General features: G+C 43.4%; 1 protein-coding gene across 3 annotated transcripts in view; it reads right to left on the reverse strand.

The window, feature by feature from the left end:
* The window catches only part of Znf521 (zinc finger protein 521), a 273658-nt gene that overhangs the window by 176380 nt on the left and 73770 nt on the right, over positions 1-23508 (reverse strand). The window lies entirely within an intron of this gene.

Here is a 23508-nt window from a genome sequence, read left to right on the forward strand (position 1 = left end):
CACAGGGTTCATTCCATTTTAGGGGCGGGGCAGGGGGCAGCTGCATTGCTTTATTAAGAATAACAACGCTTGCCTAAAGTGGAACAATAGGAATTCATGGACATGGCTTCCTTTCTTCCTCTTTCCACTCCTATCTGCCAAACCGCCCGCTCTGTTCTTTATGTAGAACTGCAGATGTCTCCTTATTAATCAAGATCCTAATACATCCCAGATGAAGCAACACGGCGGGGCCTCAGCACGTACCACTCTCCTTAAGCACAGGATTTATTAGGATTGCCCGTTCCGAGATCTCTTAACTTACAAAAGATGGTTTATTGTTTCTGTTTCTACAGCAGGGGCCTAATAAATGCACTGAAATGATGACTTTGCCCCTCTGCAATACAATATTCAAAGAGATTTCTAACCCTACGGTGTAACATTATCCAAATCCTTTGAAACCCTAAGTAGTTTGCTCAAACTCAATCAGCCATATACAGAAATCATAGACAATCAATACAAATGCAATATGCTAGTGATGACATCACAGAAACCATGTCCCAGAATTCTCTGTAGCAGGCAACGGAAGCTTCTTAATGCCCTATGCATTCTACAGTGGTAGCCGATGCATAAAGTGCTCTTTGGTGAAGGAGCTACACATTGTGTATTGTAACCTTACCATTACACAGGGAATAATTTCAGAAACACTGACTATACATATGGTATTGATTAACTCAGGTCTGTGATTTCTCTCATTTCACACTGGTGATATTTCAGTGGGCGTTTACCAGGCAATTTAAGCAATCAAAATATGTTCGAGTACTGGTATTTAAAAATTAAATTCCATTCAGTGATCATTATTTTATGTATTTTAACATGTGCCATTTTCAAGCTAACGGAAAACAAATAGCTCTTTCTCTGTGTAATCACAAGAAACAGGACAGGAAGTAATGATAAGGCGTATAAGCACACATTACACCAATGGATGTGGCTAATAGCTTTTGTGTGGAACAGCGCCCTGCTCGCTCCTCCCAGGTTCCTAATGTTCTTGCTAACACTGGACTCCTAAGGGTGGTTCTATAAATAAGGCATTTATATAGAAAACTAGGAAAATATGAAAGGTTATAATATTAACATACCAAACTCATTTTTAATTAAAGAAATAAAAAAGCCCGGTCTTTAGGGGTTTGGGGAAAATCAGGTGGTCAAGTGAGACCAATTAACTTCATTAGCTTCTGCAAATACCTAGCTTTCTAACACAGGCCTATTTTTCCATCTGCTCCACAGTTAAATGTGTCTACAAATTAACATTTTATTTATGATTCAGGTTCTGATTCATAAAAACTATGCACACATTATACAAAGAACTAATGCTTTATGGAAAAACACAAGGAGCTAAACTGCGACTCACTTACTCATACTGTTTTATTTTTGTAAAAGAAAAAAGGGCAATCTGGGTCCTAAAAATCCTACATACTGGAAAATCAATCACATGCTTGCCTTTACCTTTGCCCCCATAACTGGGTGCTTTCCCTCGCTGCATTGGAGGCAGAACTACTAGGCTAGCCCTTATTCTCATCCCACTGGAAACAGTGGGAGCATCTAGCTCAGTATCTTATATGCTTCTTCCCACTTTGGCCTGACATTGCCATTAACTTCAAACCCCACAGCGCAGGCCTAAAGGGCTAGAAACGCTTTCTATCAAGTTGTAAATGCTGTGCAAGGGCCTGTGCCTCCTACTGGCTTCTCCAAGACAGCAGACCTTTCAAAATATGTTGCAAGGATCAACAAAACCTGGCATGGTCAAAGGGTGTATGCTGATGCCGTTTGGGGTATTTATAAAAACCCTGTCCGTAAGACAAACCACGCTCCTCAGCAGAGTCTGCTGCCACTCAGCTGAGAACAAGCACTCCGTAAGTGGACTAGAGAGTTACTTAATTTCACTTTAATTTCTCTGAGTAACTTCATCCCTCGCTGACATGCCATTTTATTATTTCATTATTTACAGTGTTCTGAGTTCATAAATCAAATCCATACAACTCCTACGATAACAGAAAAAAAATCAAGACAGAAAAAAAGGTCCCATTCAACCCAGTAATTCGAAGGGTCTGTGTTTCTAGAAATTACTGCATCGGTCCCTGGCATAACCTTTTTCTGACTGAGCACCAAGGTCCCTAACAACTGAAGTATAAATTGCACTGTGTTTCCATTTCTCGGCACTGCCATTGGAGCAACGTTGAAGATCGTGAAAAGAAGTCCATTATAGCTAGGACAATTTAATGAAAACAAATAAAGTTTAAATGTCTTAGACCCATCATTTTATTGTGTGTGGCTTATACTAATTTCACTTTCTAGGTAACAAAATCAGCTGTATTTATTCCCACTGAATCTATGTATTTTCTTTTAAAAATAGGACGCAAAGAAAAGTATATATTACAGACTTTAATTGTTTTGAATGAGAAAACACCTTATGTTACAGGGGGAAAGGCATAGTTCTAGGCTGGAGAAAGAGCTCAGTGGGTAAAATGCTTGCAGCTCAAGCATGAAAACCAGAGTTCAAATCCCCAGAACACACATATAACCCACATGCATGTTCCAGGTATTTGCCATGCACTGGCTTATATGGAGGATATTGGAGGTGACATGTCTAGCTGGTCTAGCCTAGCCGAAAGGTTCAGTGAAAGGTTGTTCTGGAAAAGAAGGTGGAGAAGTGGCTGAGGAAAGATATCTGACATCTGGCCTCTACACATGTTCACAAGAATGGATGCAAGTATGCACCTATACACACATGTGCTCAAACACATAGACAACCCACCTATCCCCCCACATACACACAGGCAAGGAAAGAGGAAAGGGCATATTTCTATTTACATTATATGCCTCAAGGAAATACAATCAGGAATACACAATAGAGCTGTCAAAAAGTTAAGGATGCAGGAGAGATGGCTCAACAGTTGAGAGTGGTGGCTGCTGCCGCAAAGGACCCTGTTCAGTTCCCAGCATTCACATGGCAGTTCACGGCTGCCTGTAACTCCAAGTGGAAAGGCCATGAGGTCCTCTCTGACCTCTGCAGGCACTGCATGCTGTCAGGCACTTATACGTATGCAGGCAAAATACTCAGACACATAAAATAACAATAATTCAGAATAAATGGGATCCAGTGTTTGAATGACAAGGAAAGTAACCACTTGGACTCATACTTGATAAGAAGCTGAGAAAATGACCCTGAACTTTCAATACACACACACACACACACACACACACACACGCACACACACACGCACACACACACACACTTCCTAAGTGCCGCAGTTACAGGCATGCAGCACTACACATGGTTTTATAAGGCGCTGCAAACCGAACCCTGGGCTTCGTGCCTGCTATCCAAGCGCTCCACTATCTGAACACATCCCTAGCCTGACAATACATTCAGGAAGGCACAGTAGGGAAAATCAGCATACAATTTTCTTGGCACTCACCATTGAGAGTGACAATGTTGACTTGGACTACTCCTCAAGAGCTCACAGCAGAGGTGTGGGTCAATTACTACCAAGCACCTCACAGTTCTTTTGGACTTTTCACAAAGGAACTCAAATACTTGCCTGGACTCTGTGGCTATTTTGGTGGCATGATGGTCTGACTTGTCACTGAGCTTGTGAAAGCCAATGACACTGAAAAGCAGAGTGTTACAGCCACGAGCAGCATCAGGACCAACCTGCCCAATTGACGAACGGCCCAAAGGAAACGACTACCTGGTATCTTTGGACCCATAATAGTCATGAAAGCTTACATTTATGGTTCCACCCTCTCTGTCTTATCATCAGATAACAGTGAATAACTGTGGGGCTACAAGGTCAGCCTGAACCATGCAACACAAATCAATGGAGCAAGGCAAACCACTACAAACAACGTTTCTTAAGATGGAAATGTGTAAGCCGGGCATTGGTGGCGCACGCCTTTAATCCCAGCACTCGGGAGGCAGAGGCAGGCGGATCTCTGTGAGTTCGAGGCCAGCCTGGTCTACAAGAGCTAGTTCCAGGACAGCCTCCAAAGACGCAGAGAAACCCTGTCTCGAAAAACCAAAAAAAAAAAAAAAAATGGAAATGTGTATACTCTCTCACATAGTTTGACCCATTTTCCTTACAGAGCCAAGGTAAATCATTCTGCTAAAAATATGCATTCTCTATTAATAAACCCGCAATATATATTCATCAGTTGTTACTAGGAGAACTGGCTCTGATCATGTCTTCTCATCAAGTTCTTTCTTTTCCATACCCTAATACCTTTTAAAAGCAATTAAGTGTCTCCTTGGCAGATGCTGGTTGACTTGTGGTCATGGTTGATTTACAAGGTCCCTCTCTCTGATCTCTTGCATTCAGTTCCAGAAACCCTCTAAAACAATATGCACATTTGACAGAAACAGAATGCAGATCGTGTTCCCCTATCTTCCCCCACAGCAGAAGCATGCCTGAGCCTGATGTTCTAACAGACAGCTTCACAAGAAACAAAATGAGGACTATGAACTTGATTGATTGTAACCAGGGCCTAGGACTTGGGAAGGGAACACTCTGAAGACGTGCTTGACCTCTCTGAACACTACACTCACAGTGTTGTCTTTCTGAGACATGATCCTCTCTAGCCCAGAGGCTAACTTCAAACCCACTGTGTAGCCGAGGATGACAATAAACTTGTGATCCTCTTGTCCCTCCAGCCTATGTAGTGAAAATACAACCGTGTGCCACCATGCCCAATTATGTGAGGTCCTGGGGACAGAACCTAGAGGTTCTGCCTGTGAGGCAAGAACTCTAGCAATGCAGCTGCATACCAGCCCGTCAGTCAATGTGCTCTGCTGCGGGGGTTTGGGGACTTGTTTGATTACAGCCTTTGTCTGGATTTCTTCCCCACCCCACTTTTCCTTCCATTGTATACCCTTAGTCTTCAATATAATGGGGTGGTGCCACCCCCAAGAAAGACTTTGAAAGAAATGAACCGGCACAAGGAAAACTCACAGTAAGAGCTATGCAAATTGATTATGATTTCAACCAGAAGTTAAGTATTTGCTATATTGTGGAATGGCTGTAAAATAACAATTTATCTTACTGTCTGGGCAATTTTATGTGCCACAAAGCACAGGTATTGTCAGTTTCTGTTAGCTGGATCACTCAAACTTTCAAGTGCGAAGTAAATAAATACAAAGCCCTCCCTTAATAATGACATGCACATGGCACATGCCTTTCATGTTTTCTGCTCCAGTGCGGTCCAGGAACACATAATTGCTGCTTTTACTCGTGTTATCTCATCATTACACAGAGCGTGAACCTGTTTGCTACTACTTTACATTTTACAATTATTATTGTTACAGCTACTTTGGCTATTCTGGTAGCAATTTGGAATTTTAGTAGTTAGTGAGTTATAGCTCTTTATGTACAGAGTAAAAGCGAAGGTGGAACTTTAATGCCTTTTTTCAAATTTATATAAAACTGCACCCACCAATCACAAAAACCATTGTTATAACCACTCTGTAAGAGTGTACACAGTGCTTCAGGGTTCTCATTTTGCAGGCATTTAGTGACTGGCTATGCTTCTCTGCATATCCTTACACCTGGTATTTGATTTCTGATTTAGGCAGAGAAAATGTTTTAACCTACATAAGTCACTCCCAGGCACACTAGAAAACACTAGCTTCATTTGTTTATCCATTTGCTCATTCAACAAACACATACCGAGTGTCTACTAAGTTCTGTGCTCGACACTAAGAAAATACAAGGGTACTTGTGACACGGTCACTGATCTCAAGACTCATAAATAAGAACTCAGACTTTAGAACTGTCAACCAAGTCATCCAAGGGAAGTCACTCAAGGGGAACAGAGTGGTTACAGAACCCCCATCTGCACTGGGTATATGGTCAATACAGCATTACTCATGGTCACCAAGAAGTTAAAGCAGTCTAAGTATGCACTGAGGAATAAACAGACTTAAAAAATCATGACATACATCCCCAGTAGACTATTACTTAAATTAAATATTGCGAATCCTATTCAGTGATACAATTTTTTTTGGTTTTATGAAACAGGGTTTCTCTGTATTATTTTAGAGGCTGTTGGTCCAGCCTAGCCTCGAACTCACAGAGATCCGCCTGCCTCTGCCTCCAGAGTGCTGGGATTAAAGGCGTGCGCCACCACCACCCGGCTCAGTGATACAATCTTGATGAACCTAAAGACATTAACTGAAATTTGCCAATACAAAGAGTCAAATGTCACATGTGCTTCCTTTTACAGGAGAGATGTAGAGGAGTCAAGTTCATAGGGAAAGAAACTAAGAAGGTGGTTTCCAGAGGGTGAGAGGAACATAATCAGTAGAGAGTCAGTTCTACACGGTGTCAGGAAGCTGACAGAGGCAGGTCGCAACATGCAGTGCCGGCACTAGGGAAACTGAGGCAAGGTTGCTTGTGAGTTCAAAGTCAACCTGGTCTACACAGTAAATCTGAGCTATAGTATTAGACCCTGTCTCAAAAGGCAAAAAAACAAACAAAAGTTACAAGGACTGTTTACACCACATGTGAATGTACTCAACATGACTGACACACACACTTCAAAATTAAGATGGTGGAATTCCATGTCACGTATATTTAACACAATTATGTGTTTTCAAATTAGCAAGTAAAACTATGCAGTTACGATGCAAAGATAGAAAAGCATACACACCTTAAAAGGAAAGCAATGGAGATGCAAATAAAGCAGAGATTTTGTCTAGTCAGTGCATACAGATGCTTTGAAAACAGCATTTCAAAGCTGCAACAGAACTAGGACTTGCAACAGAACTGGAGTCCCAGCTCCTCCACCTTTAGGGCCTGAAGAACTGAAACCCTCCAGGGCCAGCACACACAAAAGGATCTTAGAAACATTACCACAGACAGGCTCTGACTCTGCCACTCTGTGTATACAAGTGGGGCAACCCAAGGGCAAGTGATAGGGACAGGGATGGGAAGGAGGCTGGGAAACTTGGTATGCATGTGGCTGGAAGAAGAAAACACAGCTCAGCTAGGCAGAATGAGGGACAGGTGTCAGAGGCAGACAGGTCTCCAAATGGTCCAGAAAGACAGTATGCCAGTGGACGCATTTATAAGAAAGTCAAAATGCTTCCCCACAGACAAAATCGAAATCAAGAGATCACACCAGACAAAACTAAAAGACGTAACATTCCAGAGGAAGCGGAAGGCACAGGGAAGACAGAGTTGGGCAAGGCGAGTAGGAGAGGACGCCATGGTCTGTCAGCAGGCTGAGGTGTGGGCTCCCGGGGTGGTCAGCTCACCTTAACTATTGTGAAATGCTTGTGTTGCCTGCCTTCAGAAAGAAGGGACAAACACTAACTCAAGTAAAGTCTGCATTCCCTGCGTGAACTCACAGAGGGATCTGGAAAGGAGTGTTAGAGGGGACCTATTTCAGTCAATGTGTTAATTTGCTGGTCATGTTAGGCGTGTAAACTTAATGTAAGCCTTGAGCTTTGAGTGACTTGTCACAGAGCACTGAACAAGCAGGAGTCAGAGCCCACAGGTCACTGTGAAGTTACCTCCTCAGCAACATAGACTCTGGCCGCTGCCCCAGTCCTGGCTTCCAACCTTGGGTCTATCTGGAGGAGCTGGAGTCCCATGAAGTCACCTAGCCATTAAGTCCTAGAGGCAGAATTCCCTCTTGCCTTCCTGGAGCTCAGCTGAGTCCCACCAGCCAAGAGGAAGGTCTGACCATTCAGCTCTCCAGACTCAACACTAGTGGTCCTAGTTCCTTACCTCCCTGGGAAGCATTTCCAACTTCTCAGAGATCCCTGTGATAACTGAAAGCATATCTTAAAATTTTTCATATCTTCCAATCACAAAGGCCAGACCTGGATCCCTAAAGACTTCTGGCTTTGGAGAAGGAAAGAGGACCATACCCCATAATAAGGGGTACAACTTTCCAACAGCCCTGTTTCCCTTGAAGTGAGTTTTCTCTTAAATTCTTGGCATAAGCTTGGAAAGCATTGGGTGCACAGACACCCACATCCTTCCACACTTAAAAATGAAATGTCTTTAGGTTGGTCGTCTTTTGTGTTTAGTCTTATAGTACCCCCTATTAATACAGAATGCAGATCAAATCAAGACAGTAATGCACAGCATCATTCATGGCAAGCGGCACTCCCATAATTGATAAGATAATAATACAAAGGGTAAGCAATGTCTTCCTCTTTCTTCCCCTCTTTGTTTTCTCAAAAAGTCGCTTGCTTTGTTTCCCATTAGTAGCTGTTATTGATGATAAGGTCCGGACCATACCACTGGAGAATTGTCTTTTTTCCAGCCACGCAGCAGCATTCTGAGAGTGTGTCCACAGACCAGTACAAAATGTACAGCTTGCCCAACATGAATCACACTGATAGGATTAGGCCCAAAGGGAGCTATGACAACTCTCTACAAGTAACTGAAAGGTGCAAATGGCAGGGAGGGAAAAGAATTATTTAAAGAGGTCCAGGGTATATGTGAGGAGGGATTAAATTAAGCAAAGGAAAATTCAGGTTTTATATCAAGAAAAGATTCCTAATGGCAATATGTTATATGAATAGGTTCCCAAGAAATGTGTTGGAAGCCTCGAGGCTGGAGGGCCTTCTGGTTGAAACAAGAGTAAAACACGAAATAGAACACAAAGAGGAATGGGTTGTAGGCCAGGGGAGAAGGGCGATGGTCCCACAGCTCTCCTCTCCTACTCTTCATACCTCTGTGATTCTTCCAAAGAAAAGAAGAGTTTCAAGAACAAGGCTGTCAAAAATGACAGGAGGGATATGCAGCCTCGATTTAGGAAAAGTGACCACCTAGGAAGGTTTCCCAACGGCTGCTGACCCATTGACAGCAATAGGAGACAGGAAAATATGCTGCAAATACCAAATATCATTTATATTTAAAAGAGCATAATAAAAGCAACAGCTGTCACTTCTACAGCAATTAAGATGGGCCAAGTGCCTTGCCATGCACTTCACATATATGGAGTCATTTCTGACTCACTTAAGCCTGTTAGGGGGTACAATTGGGGAAACGAAGGAGGAAATCCATAATATCATAGGGCACAGGAAACAGGAAACAGGCAGGAGATATGAAGCCACATGGTTAAGAGTTCAGCATCTCCATCTCAATTCCTGAGGACTAGAATGATAGCTCGGAGCCAGCAGAGGGGTTTCCATGCAAGCATAACAATCTATGTTTGATCTCATGGCCATGTTGAAATAGCCCAATGTTGTGGCATGCACGTGATCCCAGCACAGGGCAGGTGGAGATAGGAGGTTCCCTGGCTAGTCAGTCCAGCCTAATCAGTGAGCCGCAGGTCCCAGTGCCTCAAAACACCCGAGGAACAGTACTCATGCCTTTTCTTTTCATCCACATGCGTGCACACACATATATACATGCACACAAGAAAGGAAGAATGAGAGAAAGGAGGGAAGGAATGGGGAGGAAAGGAGAAAGGGGAGAGGGAGGGAGGGGAAGAGGGAGGAAGTGAAGGAGTGGAGGGAGGGAGGGAGGGAGTGAAGGAATGGAGGGAGGGACGGAGGGAGGGAGGGAGGGAGGGAGGGAGGGAGGGAGGCAGGGAGGGAAGGGAAATTAAGCCTATGGGAGAAAGAGTTAGTCTTCTCCCTGATCCTACATGCCTAGCTTCCATAGAGGACACCTGAAAAGCAGGTCTCTCCTCCCCAGGAGCAGGATCAAACCAGGAGCTTATTTTAAATTGGCCCATTCTAGCTACATGTCTCAGCCAAGTTTAGATTTGTAATTTAGCAGAAAAGAAACTTTGGAAGCAGCCCTTTGATTCAATTCTCGTGACCCCTGTGAAATAACCCTTCTTAAGACTGAGTTATGGTATCAATTTGCTTCAATCCAACAAATATGTACACTGTTACACACTCGAGGGGCTAATATCTGGCAGGGGATCAGATTAGTTCATCTCCAAAGTAGCTGGAGAGGGCACTGTGGGCGCAAACTTCCAGCAGCAGTGTGAGAACGGCGCTGGAGGGACGGGAGAGAAAACAGAATCAGAGTGGGCAGGTGGAGCCAGGGGCCTGGGCAAAACTAGACTGTCAGCGTGACTCATTCTTTCTGTGCTCGCAGTGAAAAGGGCTTGCTAAGTGCCCACCATGTGCCAGGCACAGGGGATGCGCCGGCTGGGCTCAGACTTTATGCAGTCTGAGCCCAAACCACAACCAATAGAAGTTCAAAGAACATGACCATAGACCCACTTGAGGGTGGGCCCTGGGAAGACTCCTGGAAGAAACAGCCACTAGCAAAGGTGAAAGCCCTGACTCCCAAGCTGACAGGCAGGACCAGAAGAGGCCAGGAGAGGATGGAGAGAAAACAAGGAAATGGTGAGGTCCTGGTAAAGCACACAGGACTGGGGTGGGGCAGGGGATGGGGAAGGATGAGGCAGAGCCTTGAATTACAGCGCAGAAGGCACACAAAGGACTCTAACGTTCATCCCAAGAGCCTGCAGAAATGACTGCAAGGTTTGGTCCAGAGAGAGCAAAGGAGATGATAAACTACCATTGAATGCCTTGGGTTCAGGTCACAGCCTTACCTCTTATTTACAACATGAACCTAGCTTGTCTTTGTCTGTAAGATGGTGAAACCAAGCACAACAACACACAGTGAAATCGGGAGTCATCTCTCTTACTGCTGCTTGGGGGAAGGAACTACTAAGGTGTCTAGGCTATTGGGAGGACTGTCAGAAACTCTGAAAAGGAGAGACAGAAACTTGGTCAGCTCAGCAAGAAGGAAGAGGAGCTAATACAAGCTAACCGCCTTCCACCCTGAAATGGCATCTCTATCAGAAATGCACTTTGACCTATGGATTTCTCTTACAATGTCCATAAGGCTAGCAAGACGGTTCCATGGTTCCATGGACAAAGTGCTTTCAGATCCCTAGCACCCATGGGCACAGTAGTGTGCCTCTGGAACCCAGGGCTGGAGGAGGAGCACAGACATGGGAGGGTTGTTTGAGTTTGAGGACAGCCTGAGCTACAGTATCTGAACCAAATGTGCACAGCCGTTTTTCTTGTTATTGCCAAAATTATGATGAGACTGTTCACGTAGCATTAGCATTGAAGTAAATGTTGTAAATAATCAACAGATAATAGGAAGTATAAGAAGATATTCATAAGTCATATGCAAACATCGTTGAATTTTATACAAAGAATTGAGCCTTGTAGGTTTCATTGCATGTGGGAGTACTGAGGTGAACCCCCATGGCTGTCAAGGAACAACTTTCATTTTATTTTTAATAAAGATATAACTGCAAGAGACTGAAATGACCAACTATGGAAACCTTTTATCCAGAACTTGTGCAAGACAAGCCTCTCTGACATTTGCCTGTGAGTTGCCATCCTGTGGAGTGTGGCTGGCGTCATCTGTAGGTGAGGAGGAAGTGTGGATCTCCAGATATGAATTTCCTGGACAGCCTCTGCCTGACCCAGCAGCAGCAGCAGAAGCAGCAGCAGCACAGCACCCAGGCACTCAGAGAGCACAGGCTCTGAGGCAAGTGAATTCAGGAGTTTTAGAACTAACCACATTCCCTGTTTCACTAGCAAGCATGGAGACATGAGCTTGGAAGCTGGGTGCCCAAATTCCATGTACCATCTGTCTGCTTATTCCTGGGGTACCCTGGACCTACTACTGCTGAGAGAAAAATTCCCTGCTTGATTTTATAATTTTATGCCATTTTCCATCCCTGTCATGGAGTATACTCTGAGGTACACGACTGGGCCATCATCCTGATTTCACTAGTCACAACATACATTTGTTGTGTGTTTTTGTCACCAGGGTACTTAGGCTGGAAAACCTGCAGCATCTTCACAGAATGTAGGAGCAAACTGATAAAGGAAAAGGATTTATTTGCATTTGGCCAAACCAAGGAGAAAAACACTGAGTTTTCTCTATAGTAAAGATATAATGTTATAGAAAGATGAAAGAGAAGCCAGTAAGCACACGTGTTGTCAGATCTGTGTGCATTGCTTTTCTGAAGACAAGTTCCTCCTCTGGTTGACACCAGGGCTCCAGGCATTCCCTAATCCAGCACTGTGTTCCTGAAGTCTATGGCTGTTCCTGGAGCCCGAAGACATGATGGAGGAGGACATCTCCTGTGTGCCCAGAGTGACTTCTCTCTGCTCTCCTCTCTCCTCTCTCATCTCTCTCCTCTGCTTCCCACCTCCTCTCTCGCGCCACTCTCAGTTTTTAAAAGTCACACGATGAAGTAGTCTGACTGGTCTAGTCTCAGGTCCCTTGGCCTCACCCCTTAGTGGTACTCCATGAATCTGCCCCTGTAAAGTTTATAAAGGAAGCCAACCCTGTGCAGAGACCCATAGACTAAAGTCATGCCAGGGCTGAAGCCTGGAGCCAGAGTTCAAGACTCACCCTGGCTCAGCCTCAGCTCACCAGCACTGATGCAAAGCAGTCAGGTACTCCCAGGCAAACATACAGTGGAACAAACATCCTAGAGTCTTAAGGCTACAGAAGCCTTAGCTAAGTAAAGCAACAACTAGGAGATCAGACCACAACTGAGCATAGTTTTCACCGCATGAAAGACACATAAAAAGGTAGGCTCCTCTTTCTTTTCTCTACTCTGCTCCCGGAACAGGAGAAGCAAGCGGTGAACACAGCTCTTCGCCCCCTTTTCGAGAAACAGTAACAGTTTAAGGCCCCAACTCTTCTTGGTTCTTACACTCCTGTGGTGCAATTCTCAAAAGCAACTCCTGCACCCCAAATGTGTTCTCACATAATACTAGGATGATCTCCCCCACTTCGTTGACCTTTTTCAAAGGCTGTCTCCTATAGCTTATTTAAATCAAAAGTGTTTCCTTTCAAAGAACAAAGATGTCTGGGCAGGTTGAGAGCATTTGGGAGGTTTAGATTTTGGTGTAACAGTTCATCTTATCACTCTGCAAGTGTGTACTAAGCACCATTTACAGTGAAAAGAAAGATAATCTACCCCTTCACAGAGTTTGTAAGAAAGGCAAGGGGTAATTATCAAAATCACTAAGGAGTAAGTTTGTTGATAGGGTAAACTGGGAGAAATGGCATCACCACAGGGTTGATTCTTAGCTAATATGGGTCCCACTGAAAGGCAGCAGGTCTGCTGGGCCTTCAGCCTGGAGTGTGGCAGACACAGACAACATCTGAGAGTGAGGGATGGTAGTCTGAGCACATGACTGCTAAGGAACTTCGTCTCGTCTACCTTGAATGTCCCCTGATGTCGACATAGAGACCTCCGCTAGACATGATGCAGGCAGATGGTGGCGTGTCAGAGGTAGCTCTAGGTAACATGATGCAGGCAGATGGTGGCGTGTCAGAGGTAGCTCTAGGTAACATGATGCAGGCAGATGGTGGCGTGTCAGAGGTAGCTCTAGGTAACATGATGCAGGCAGATGGTGGCGTGTCAGAGGTAGCTCTAGGTAGCATGATGCAGGCAGATGGTGGCGTGTCAGAGGTAGCTCTAGGTAGCATGATGCAGGCAGATGGTGGCGTGTCAGAGGTAGCTCTAGGTAGCATGATGCAGGCAGATGGTGGCGTGTCAGAGGTAGCTCTAGGTAGCATGATGCAGGCAGATGGTGGCGTGTCAGAGGTAGCTCTAGGTAGCATGATGCAGGCAGATGGTGGCGTGTCAGAGGTAGCTCTAGGTAGCATGATGCAGGCAGATGGTGGCGTGTCAGAGGTAGCTCTAGGTAGCATGATGCAGGCAGATGGTGGCGTGTCAGAGGTAGCTCTGAAACCCAATTTTGCCTGGTATGTAGCTACTGGCTTGGATAGTTCTCAAATTTCTTTAGTCAGATATGGCTTTAGATTATGAGAATAGGCTGTGACAAATTTAAAATCTCTTAATCAAAACTAAGGTAAGAATGGAATTCATTCAGCCCCAGGGAACAAAATATATTAATGCATCCAAGGTTACGGGGACATTTAAACTTCATTGCCAGCCACTGGCATGTGGGGACAGTGATGTTATTCACCTTTAACATCGGTGATCAAGGTCCATTAACAGTTACCCTGATTATGAAAAAAAAAGTAGGTCAATAATTTTCCTAGCCCATATGTAAAACCTAAGTCCTAAATTACTTATCTTTTCATTAACATATCAAATTTATGGCCATAATACTTATTTTTAAAGGTGCAGTTATATCCAGACTTGTTTTTTTGTGGATAGATATTTAAAACTATAAGTAAGGTCTGGGTATGGTGACATTCTTAGCACATGGGAGGTTGAGACGGGAAGATGAGACAGTCAAGCCCAGTGTGCACTCCAAAGAGAGACCCTATCAGAAGAGAGATGGGGAGAGAGAGAGAGAGAGAGAGAGAAGTGAAAATAGTTACCACCATCATCATCATCATTGTCATCACCACTGTCACCAACGTGGTCATCGCCACCTACCCTCTGCCAGGAAGTAAGGTGCTTACTTTCACCCTCACAATCAACAGGTAGAACTCTTATTCTGGTGATGAGCCTCCAATTTCATGCACTGTATGGGCTTCAACTACTCCTGCATGAAGGGCCTAACCATCTATTCTGTAAAGCTATAAGGATGAGGTTAACAGGATTGGATATTTACCACCAATGCTCTAGCATTTTGAATCTGAAAATGTTGAATATAAGCATTTTAACAGAATTTTGCCAATACTGACGAATTTTTTCATAAGGAATTTCTGGCATATATCCAACCGAGTTGATTAAATTCCTTCATCAAGTGCTGATTGTGTGAAACTACCATTATGGGTTATTTTTGTCCAATCTTCATCTCGAAGATACTGGAAGTATCTTCACTGTGATCAACTTATTTTTATTAAAATTACATAATAGTAATACAGTTCATTTATCAATTTTCAAACCAGGCATTGGGTAAACTATAAGATTGTTCCCCCAGATTCCAGTTCCATAGTTCAAACCCCGAAGACCTTCAGTACCCCAAGATCACATCCTTCTCTTAATTTACATCACCATTGAGTTTATTTTATGCTGATTTTTTTCTCATGGTAATTTTCATTATTAATTCAACAAGAGCCTGAAAATTCTGTGTGCTTGCTAAGTGACTCACAGAATCACCACTAGATCTTTCACGAGACAGTTAGAGAGGAAAACAGGGTGGAACAGGAAGCTAGTGGTGGGTGGCCCTGCTGGTTACTTCACCATGGCTTAGGAAGCGCTGGAGATACCTTCCTATGCAGTGGGATAAAGGTCAGGTACTTCCGAATTCCATTGCCTGAGTCTTCTTCCTGGAGTAGGGTGACTCTCAGATTCAGTGTTCTTGTGCTGTCACCAAATTTGAAGCCTTAACAGTTTAAAGGTGAACTGTACCCCCACACACCATGGTATTAAACACCTGGGTGCCAGTTGGTGGCACTGTTAAGGGATGTTGAGCCATTAGGAGTTGGGTCCAACTGGAGGAAGTAAATCTGGTAGGGGTGAACCTTAGTGAGGTGTTTTAAATGAAAACGGTCCCATTGGCTCATAGGGACTGGCACTATTAAGAGTTGTGATCTTGTTGGAGGGAGTGTGTCACTGGGGGTGGGCTTGGATGTTTCAAGTGCTCAAGCCAGGCCCAGTGTCTCTCTTTCTCTTCTTGCTGCCTGCAAGATGTAGAACTGTCCGTACTTCTCCAGCACCATGTCTGCCTACATGCCACCAAGCTTCCCACCATGATGACAACATACTAAGGCATGGGACTGTTAGCCAGACCCAAATAAATGTTTTCCTTTATAGGAGTTGTGTGGTCATGGTGTCTCTTCACAGCAATAGAACCCCTAAGAGAGTGAGTTTTAAACTGGGCCCACTTCCTGGCCCGTCTCTGTTTCTTATTCCTCCAAGATATGAAGAGGTCAGGAGCCCCAAACCATACAGTTTTTAACACCATGGTGCTACCTAATGCCAGGCCTTTCCTGCCATAAAAGACTGTATCACCTCATACCATGGAGTCAACAAACACTCCCTTATGAGGTTTTGGATAGATATTTTGCCCCAGTCACATGACAAAAAAAGTGATTGTTAAGTCAAATCATATATTATCATACTGTCCCAAACATGGCTCAGGGCCTGTGAACAAAAAGGCACTAGGATGCCTTTTTCAAAGATTACACATAATAGAAAAATGGAGCCAAAGCCAGCACCACATGATGAGATGAGAGAACAGTCCGATTCGAAGGAAAACGTAACAAAGTTCAGTGCAGCCAGATCTACGGGTATTTATGATACAGTTGTGGGCAAGAAGCTTGGAATAATGAAGAAATACTTACACACCACCAGACACTCGATGTAAAATTCTTGGGGCATTCTTCAGACTTGTTTTCAAAATGAAATAAGATGTTGTGTCTCGTGGATGGGAGACTTGCCATTTGAATATATTTACAGCATCTTACAGCCTGTTGTGAGACTTAAGGGCTCATTCCCTAGGTTCTTCCTCGTTGTTGTATATTTAACTTTATGTCTGTCAGGCAGGCTAGTACCTCAGCATCCTGCTGTTCAGCCACACATCAGAGAACAGAGGGAGGGGTGTTCTCCCACCCCAAAGGGGGAACATTGGAAGTAAAGAAGAAAAGGAGAAAAACTTAGAAACCTTACCTGGGCTTTCATTCAAACCAAATTCTATATCCAACCTATAAAATATTGCTCAAAAATCTTGCTATAGTGCAATCATTCAGTCATGAAGCAACTGAAAAATTTATGGTGGGATTCCTGCAGATTTGTGGGGGCTACTGGAACATGCTGTGATAAAGCTAGCAAGGATGTGGCAGGCATTTGAATAAACCTTTCTATCATGCAAAGGAGGTTTTTTGCCAAGGAAGTGTTTGGCAATTTCCTCCATCCCAGACTGTGGTGTAAAAAAAAGGGGGAGAAACGGAGGAGAGCACAAGGGAATATCTAAAAGGGGATTAAAGCTGAATCTTTATTGCAATCCAAGGGTACTGTGAACTGAGTAGTTCCAGTGGGCTAAATCTTGAGAGACAAAATAAACCTACAGAACCTTTACATGTTGATTTTCAGGCCACCCAGGTGACTAATCACACAAGAGTGACAGGGTTTGTAACAAACCTGTTCAGTTATACGCTTAAGACAACAAAGAGAATTGCCTGGACAGTAAGAAACACAGCTGACTTTCAAAATGCCCAGCCCTGTAAAAATACAGGTTGTCAAATTGCTCGTTTCTCAGAGATAGCTTCTTCTCTCTCCCTCCCTCAGCAGCTAGTCAGTGTTCTACACAGGGGCCAATGGGCTTTCCTGCCAAATGAATGTGAAGAGAGGAAGGGAGACAGGTCATAGGGCTAGACTGACCAGGGTTGCCAGCTCTGCAGAGGCAAGAAGCTTGGGTCTCTGGGGTGACCCTCTTTGCAGCTGGGGCCTTCCCCTTGACACGGGAGCACCAGCACGCGCAGTGATCCATGAAGCCAGAGTGAGGGAGTGAGAGGTGACGAGCTGACAGCATCCGCTAAGAGTCAGCCAGGGAAGCCACTATGGAGGGCAGGCGGAGACACAAAAAGTCTAGCAATTCGCCACAGCCACCATAAATTTTAAAGGCGAAATTTAGGAAGTGGCTTTGGGGGAGGTGGAGAACTCCCCTCCTAGTCCCGCCACTTATGTATACCCCACCTCGGAAAGTGCTCAGCTCAGCACAGAAGACGACCTGACTACCACCATGATGGCCTGCAGACCTACAACAGGCGGCCTTGGCTTTCATTACATCTTCCTCACTTCCTCTTGCTCCCTCTCACCACCCCAGACACAAACAGTGATCTTCACAGTCACCCTGCAGATAGAAAAGTATTCATTTAAGGCATATCAAAACATATTTTATAATGAATAAACATAATACCCAGTAGACTCCTGAGAGATATACTAAATTAATCCCACTTATGAAGGTCTTAATATTAGTTCTTTCCCCTTGGGGAAAATTTGAAATCCCAGAAAAAAACCTTGATTTATTTCCTTCCTATGTATGAGCAATATACACTCACAGAACTTCTAAGCAATGTACAATATCATTCTAAAGCTGAAAGTGTCGAGGCCGAGACAGAGTTCCTCTCAGAGAGGATTCTGGACAGTGAAGGAAGTACTTAGGAGCCCGTTTCTCTCAACACAGAAGCATAACATATTAGAGATATCAAAGACGGCATCAAGGAGATTGCTGTCTTTGATATCTGTGAAGAGGTATGAACAGCACTAACTCAGATATACTTCACCCTCCTTAATTTTGTAGTCAGAGAGGCCCGATTAGTGAGCATTTATCCTAAATTGAAAGTCTAGTGGGATTGGATATCACCAATAGTAAGTGAACCAATCACCTCAGGCATGAAATTAAAATAACAGCACACACACAATTTCAGAGCAAAGCCAAATATAATCTCCCATTTTCCTTATTCATTCTACCAGTAGGAAATGTGTACTTTTTATTTTATTTTTGCTGTTTGAACCCGGGGCCTTGCATATGCAAGGCAAGCTCTCAACCACCGAACTATATAACCAGCTCAATAACCTAACACCCACGATTTTATTCTTCTCCCCTCATACCGTCAACGCAGCTGGCTTCTCATCTATAGGAAGTCAAAGCTTGACTCCTGACACAAAAAATAATAATGATAAATAACGGTAACAAAAATCCCAATCTAAATCTAGTATGAATTTCTAAATTAGAAGTAGTGGTCTGACCATAATAGAAATTGGAGCCTCAAGCTTGTACCTCTGCAGCCTCAACTCTAGCAAGTGAAGTGAGCAGAAATCTTTGTTCTCGAAAGCCATCAGGACCGAATGCCCAGTGGGAGGGTGGGTGTGTGTGTGTGGCAGATGTAAGTAAAAGAAAGTTAATTATCTATTTCCAGCTCAAGACCAGAATAAATGAATATCTGCACAACATATCAATGGGTAAAAAGACACACACAAAACAGAACTATAACTACAGGCACAATTATCTTGAATCAATACTTTCCCTTGGTGACATGAAACAATAAAAAGTCAACGATGATCAGGCCTCACGAACTATGAGGAAGGAAATTAGCATGACTTAACTTTCAAAATATTTTTTCAGGGATGCCACAGTCTTCCATTAAAATTAATGCACCGGTACATTTCCCTACACCCACCATCCAGTTAAAGGACGAGATCCATCATAGCCGAATTTTGTGACAATGGTTAAGTCTTCTGCCGTCTGTGTGCAAATTATGAAATAAGGAAAATGTACTTCCTTACCTCTGTCATTTGGAAAATGACACCTTTTAAGTCAATAATGCAATACTTAGAGCAAATGGTGCCACAGCAAAATATGACAGCGCGGGCGATGCAAATGACTGTGCAAATGGAGAGAATCGCTACTCAAGTGCCCCGAAATGCAGTGACTCCAATATTCACTGCAACTTGGATTTTGAATAGCACTTAAAAATCTCAGGCCTCAACAGAGCATCAGAGCTATTTCCATTTGAGATTTTTTCCCGGTTTGGCCTGTGGTTCTTACTCATCAGCAAATGCCAAAGAGAAAGAGACAAGTAGGTCTAACAAAAAGGAGATTCAAGCAAAGTTAAGCCCCCCACTCCCCAGCCATTTCTTCCCTTCCAGGGGTCTATTCTCTTATGGATTTGAAGAGATTTGTGCTTCTAAGAGCCATCAATGCTAATGCAGGTAGTTATGCCCCAGGAGCCCCTACTGCCCATGCCCACAGCAGCCCCTGCCTGCTGGTTGGCCCCCCAATCCCAGCCTCCCTTGTGATCTAACTGAAGAGTGTCCTGCAATTTCATCCCTTAATTGAGATCCTAGCATATGGCAAGAATCCAAGGCCCTTGCTCGAGTTGTTTATCTTTCAATACTTTCAAGTCACTGATGGGCTAGGAGAGAAACCACACCACGATTTAAAGGGAAAGCTGTCTGATTGCTGCTCTTCATTTGTTTTTAAATCTCGGCCTCTCTTCGTACCCTTCTAGCAAATAACAAGTGACTGTGACCACTGGCCCTCTGCAGACTCCGTACCACTGTGAATAGTTACAATAACACCATGTTATATAGCCAGTCATCTTTTTCTTAATGGCGGGTTAGCTATAGAGCTTGGTTCCTTTTATTAACTTTTGGTCATCTTTCTCTGTCTCCAACTTTGAGTCTCTAAAAATCCAAAGGGAAAAAATTAGACTCCAGTTGTGGGGAACTTGGTGGATGAGGGAGAGGGTGGAGTGCAATTTTCATTCTGAAATCAAATAAAATAGAGTAGCCGCTGCTATGGCCATCGTTTGCCATATCACCCAAGGCTCTTCTAACCAAAGTGTCCCTGAAAAGGAAAAGTCTCGAGGAAGACGGTAAGGGGTAGAAGACATGGTCACTTGTTTAGGAATCAAGAATCAGGGGCGGCGGCAGCACACGCCTTTTATCCCAGCACTAGGAAGGCAGAAGCAGGTGGAGCCCTGTGCATTCAAGGCCAGTCTGGTCTACAGAATGAGTTCAAGCCCCCGGGCAGGCTCCAAAGCTACACAGAGAAACCCTGTCTGGAAAAATCAAAACCGAAACAAAAAAAAAAAAAGAAGTCCAGAACAAACTTCACAAGGGTTGGGCATAGAAAGCTCATTGGCACAATGATGGTCTTGAAGGTGAAGGTCACTGGGTTCAGTTGCTGCCACTTAAAAACATTAAAGGAAGAGGACCACTCAGTAAACGCTGTGTGACTGACAAGCCTGGACAATCAAACAACTTATAAAAATAATCCACAGCATTCTACAGCTCTGATTAAATGAACTCGACATTCCTTAGCATAACTGTGGCCTTGGCCCATGACCCGTGCTGTGGCGGGTTTTGTGTAAAAGAACCTTGTGGAGTGTTTATTTTTGACTGGGCTCTGTATGAATGATTTAGGCTTCATTCAAAAACAATGGCACTTTGCTACTCTTGAACTTAGCAGGCAACAACAACAAACTTCACAATGGATGGGCAGCCGAATTTCCTGCTTGATAACCAGCCAAGAGAAAGAACAGTTATGCAGGATGATGGACAACAGGTCCTTGCATAAGAAGCATACATTTTCTACAAAACCAAGGCTCTGTGTAGTTGTGATGTGGTACTGAAGCGGAGCCATAATGATTGACATGTATATGAATACGTGATGGGGAATGTAAATAGAAAATGTTTCAGATCCAAGTGTTTTAACTTCACATCATAGAAAATAATAAATACTGAATAATGTAATTCAAGGTATTTCTATCTTGGGGTTCTAATGACTAACCACTTGAGCTCTGCTTTTGTGGTTTATAATGTCACCAGAACCCTCCATGGAATTATATATAGAATAAATGATAGGCAATGTTGAATTACAAGGCTATCAGGCTATAATACATAAAGTAAGTACCTAACATAGCCTTATAAATTATAGGCTTTTATGGCCTAGCATTTTACAGCATAATGTCACAAACTGCAGTGATACAATATATTGATAAAGGATATGATACCACATTAAGTCTCAAAAAAATACCCCTGGCACTGTATTGGGGCCAAGTTATTTCACAGACTCACAGGCTCAGAGCTGGAAGGGCCCTTGGAGGACACCATACTTGGTCCTCCAGTCACCAACCTTGTCCCTACACCACATCCCTGACAGATGGCAACCCTGCCTCCAACTCCAGCACATCCAGTGTTTCAAGCAGCAGGAGAAAATGTGGTGTGATGGTCTGTATGTCTACAGCAATAGAGGCCCACTACTAGGAGCACGCACAAAGGCTAAATGTTCACAGTGTAGCTGAGATCACAGAACAATACTGTTCAACACACATACACACGCTTCAACTTCTTTAAGTAATAACTGATAAGGACTGTAAAAAAAAAAAAGAAGAAAGAAAAACGAAAGAAAGCTCTCCAATTTCCCTTTCTTTCCCCTCCTTTGCCTTTACAACACAATAACCATGACCTGGCTTACACATCTTTTCTTTGTGTGTTTAGAAGTTTCAATTTTAGGTATTATTAAAATGTATACTAAAACCTTCTTAAAGGTGAAAAATAATTATAAATGGTGGGGAAATTGGCCTAATTAACGTATTTACAGACTTTTACTTAACATACTTTCCTGTAGAAGTTAATTATACAACATTTATACAAGCGTTAGCATCCCCAAGTCTCCCAGTGGTGAACTCTTCAGCTCTTAACTGTCTCCACCCACAGTTGAAAGCCCTGTGCTCTGTAAAGGTAGAACAACTGTCTGGCTTGTACATCTTTTGCTAGCCACACCCACAACGTCAGATCCGGCAGCCTGCATCTAGAGTTCCAGGCTTCTGTGAAGGGAAAAACGAGAAGGAAAGCCAGGCCCTGGTGCACACAGGGAGGATTTCTCCTATAAACTTTGACACGGCTTCATTTGCATCTAGACAGTTCTACGATGCGTATTAAAACAACTAAAAACAAAAGCAAATTAGGTTGCTTTTTTGACAAGGAAGCCTTCCCCCAGACTTCTGGGGATAGATCTGTTTCACATTCAGCGTCTCCAAGAAGTGGTCCAGGATGATACAGACTAATATAAATAAATCAAGAGCTCATAAGTTTTTCCCTTTTGGCCACCTCACCCCCCCTCACACCATCAACTGGAAGCCAACTGTTCCTTATATTCCCCCCTTTTCTTTATTTCTACTTCCTGGTTATGAAACTTTTTTTCAACATAGGACCTAGTGTTAAAGAATCAAGACTGCAACATGTATAGATATATAGAAATACATACACATGCCAATACACACATACATGTTTGTGTGCCACAGCCATTCATCTCCTCTCCTCCTATGGTGTAATTAGTTTGCATGGTCCATTATCCACCAAAATGTTTCCATAGGAAGCCAGAAATAGAGAGTCATGAAACGAAAAGACAAACAAACAAACACATCCACCCTAGCACATGAGAAAATTGTTTATGTAAATCTACTTTTCTACTTTGATTTAGTTACTGCCGCTCAATGCAAATACTAATGAGGCATGTTCTCTTCCTTTTTCACAGAGGGGAAAGTGGAAGGTTTCACTTACTATTGAAAGAAAAATTTTTTCCATGGCCAGGTTTTTAGCTTAGTGGTCGAGCACTCGTTTTGCATGAACAAGGTCTGAGAAACTGGTTACCACTCCTGCAACACACACACAACTCACAAGGCCCAAGTGAACTTTGTTAATCCAAATCCTGAATTTTAAGATGTATTTGACAGGATACAGTCATAGCAATGCAATATGTACATAACTGAAGGGACTTTTGGTGACTTGCTCTACATAGTAACAATAATGGCCAATGCACACAGAACACTCTAGTGACTTCTAAACTGACAGAGGCCTTGAGGTGCATAATTATTTTTTTAGGGTACCTGGTGTGGAGGACATGATGCTCCCACATGGTAGGCAGAAAAGCATTGAAGGAAAAGCAACTTCTCCCAACCATACAATCACTAAAAGGAGGAGTTAAAAATTGTGCACAGGAATCTGACTTTCCTATCTTAAGTCCTACAGCATGCAGCATTACTTAACAGACATGATGGGAGACACATGAGGCTCTTGGGA

The sequence above is a fragment of the Mesocricetus auratus genome, unplaced genomic scaffold (assembly GCF_017639785.1).
Source record: "Mesocricetus auratus isolate SY011 unplaced genomic scaffold, BCM_Maur_2.0 Super-Scaffold_100015, whole genome shotgun sequence".
Taxonomy (NCBI): Eukaryota; Metazoa; Chordata; class Mammalia; order Rodentia; family Cricetidae; genus Mesocricetus; species Mesocricetus auratus.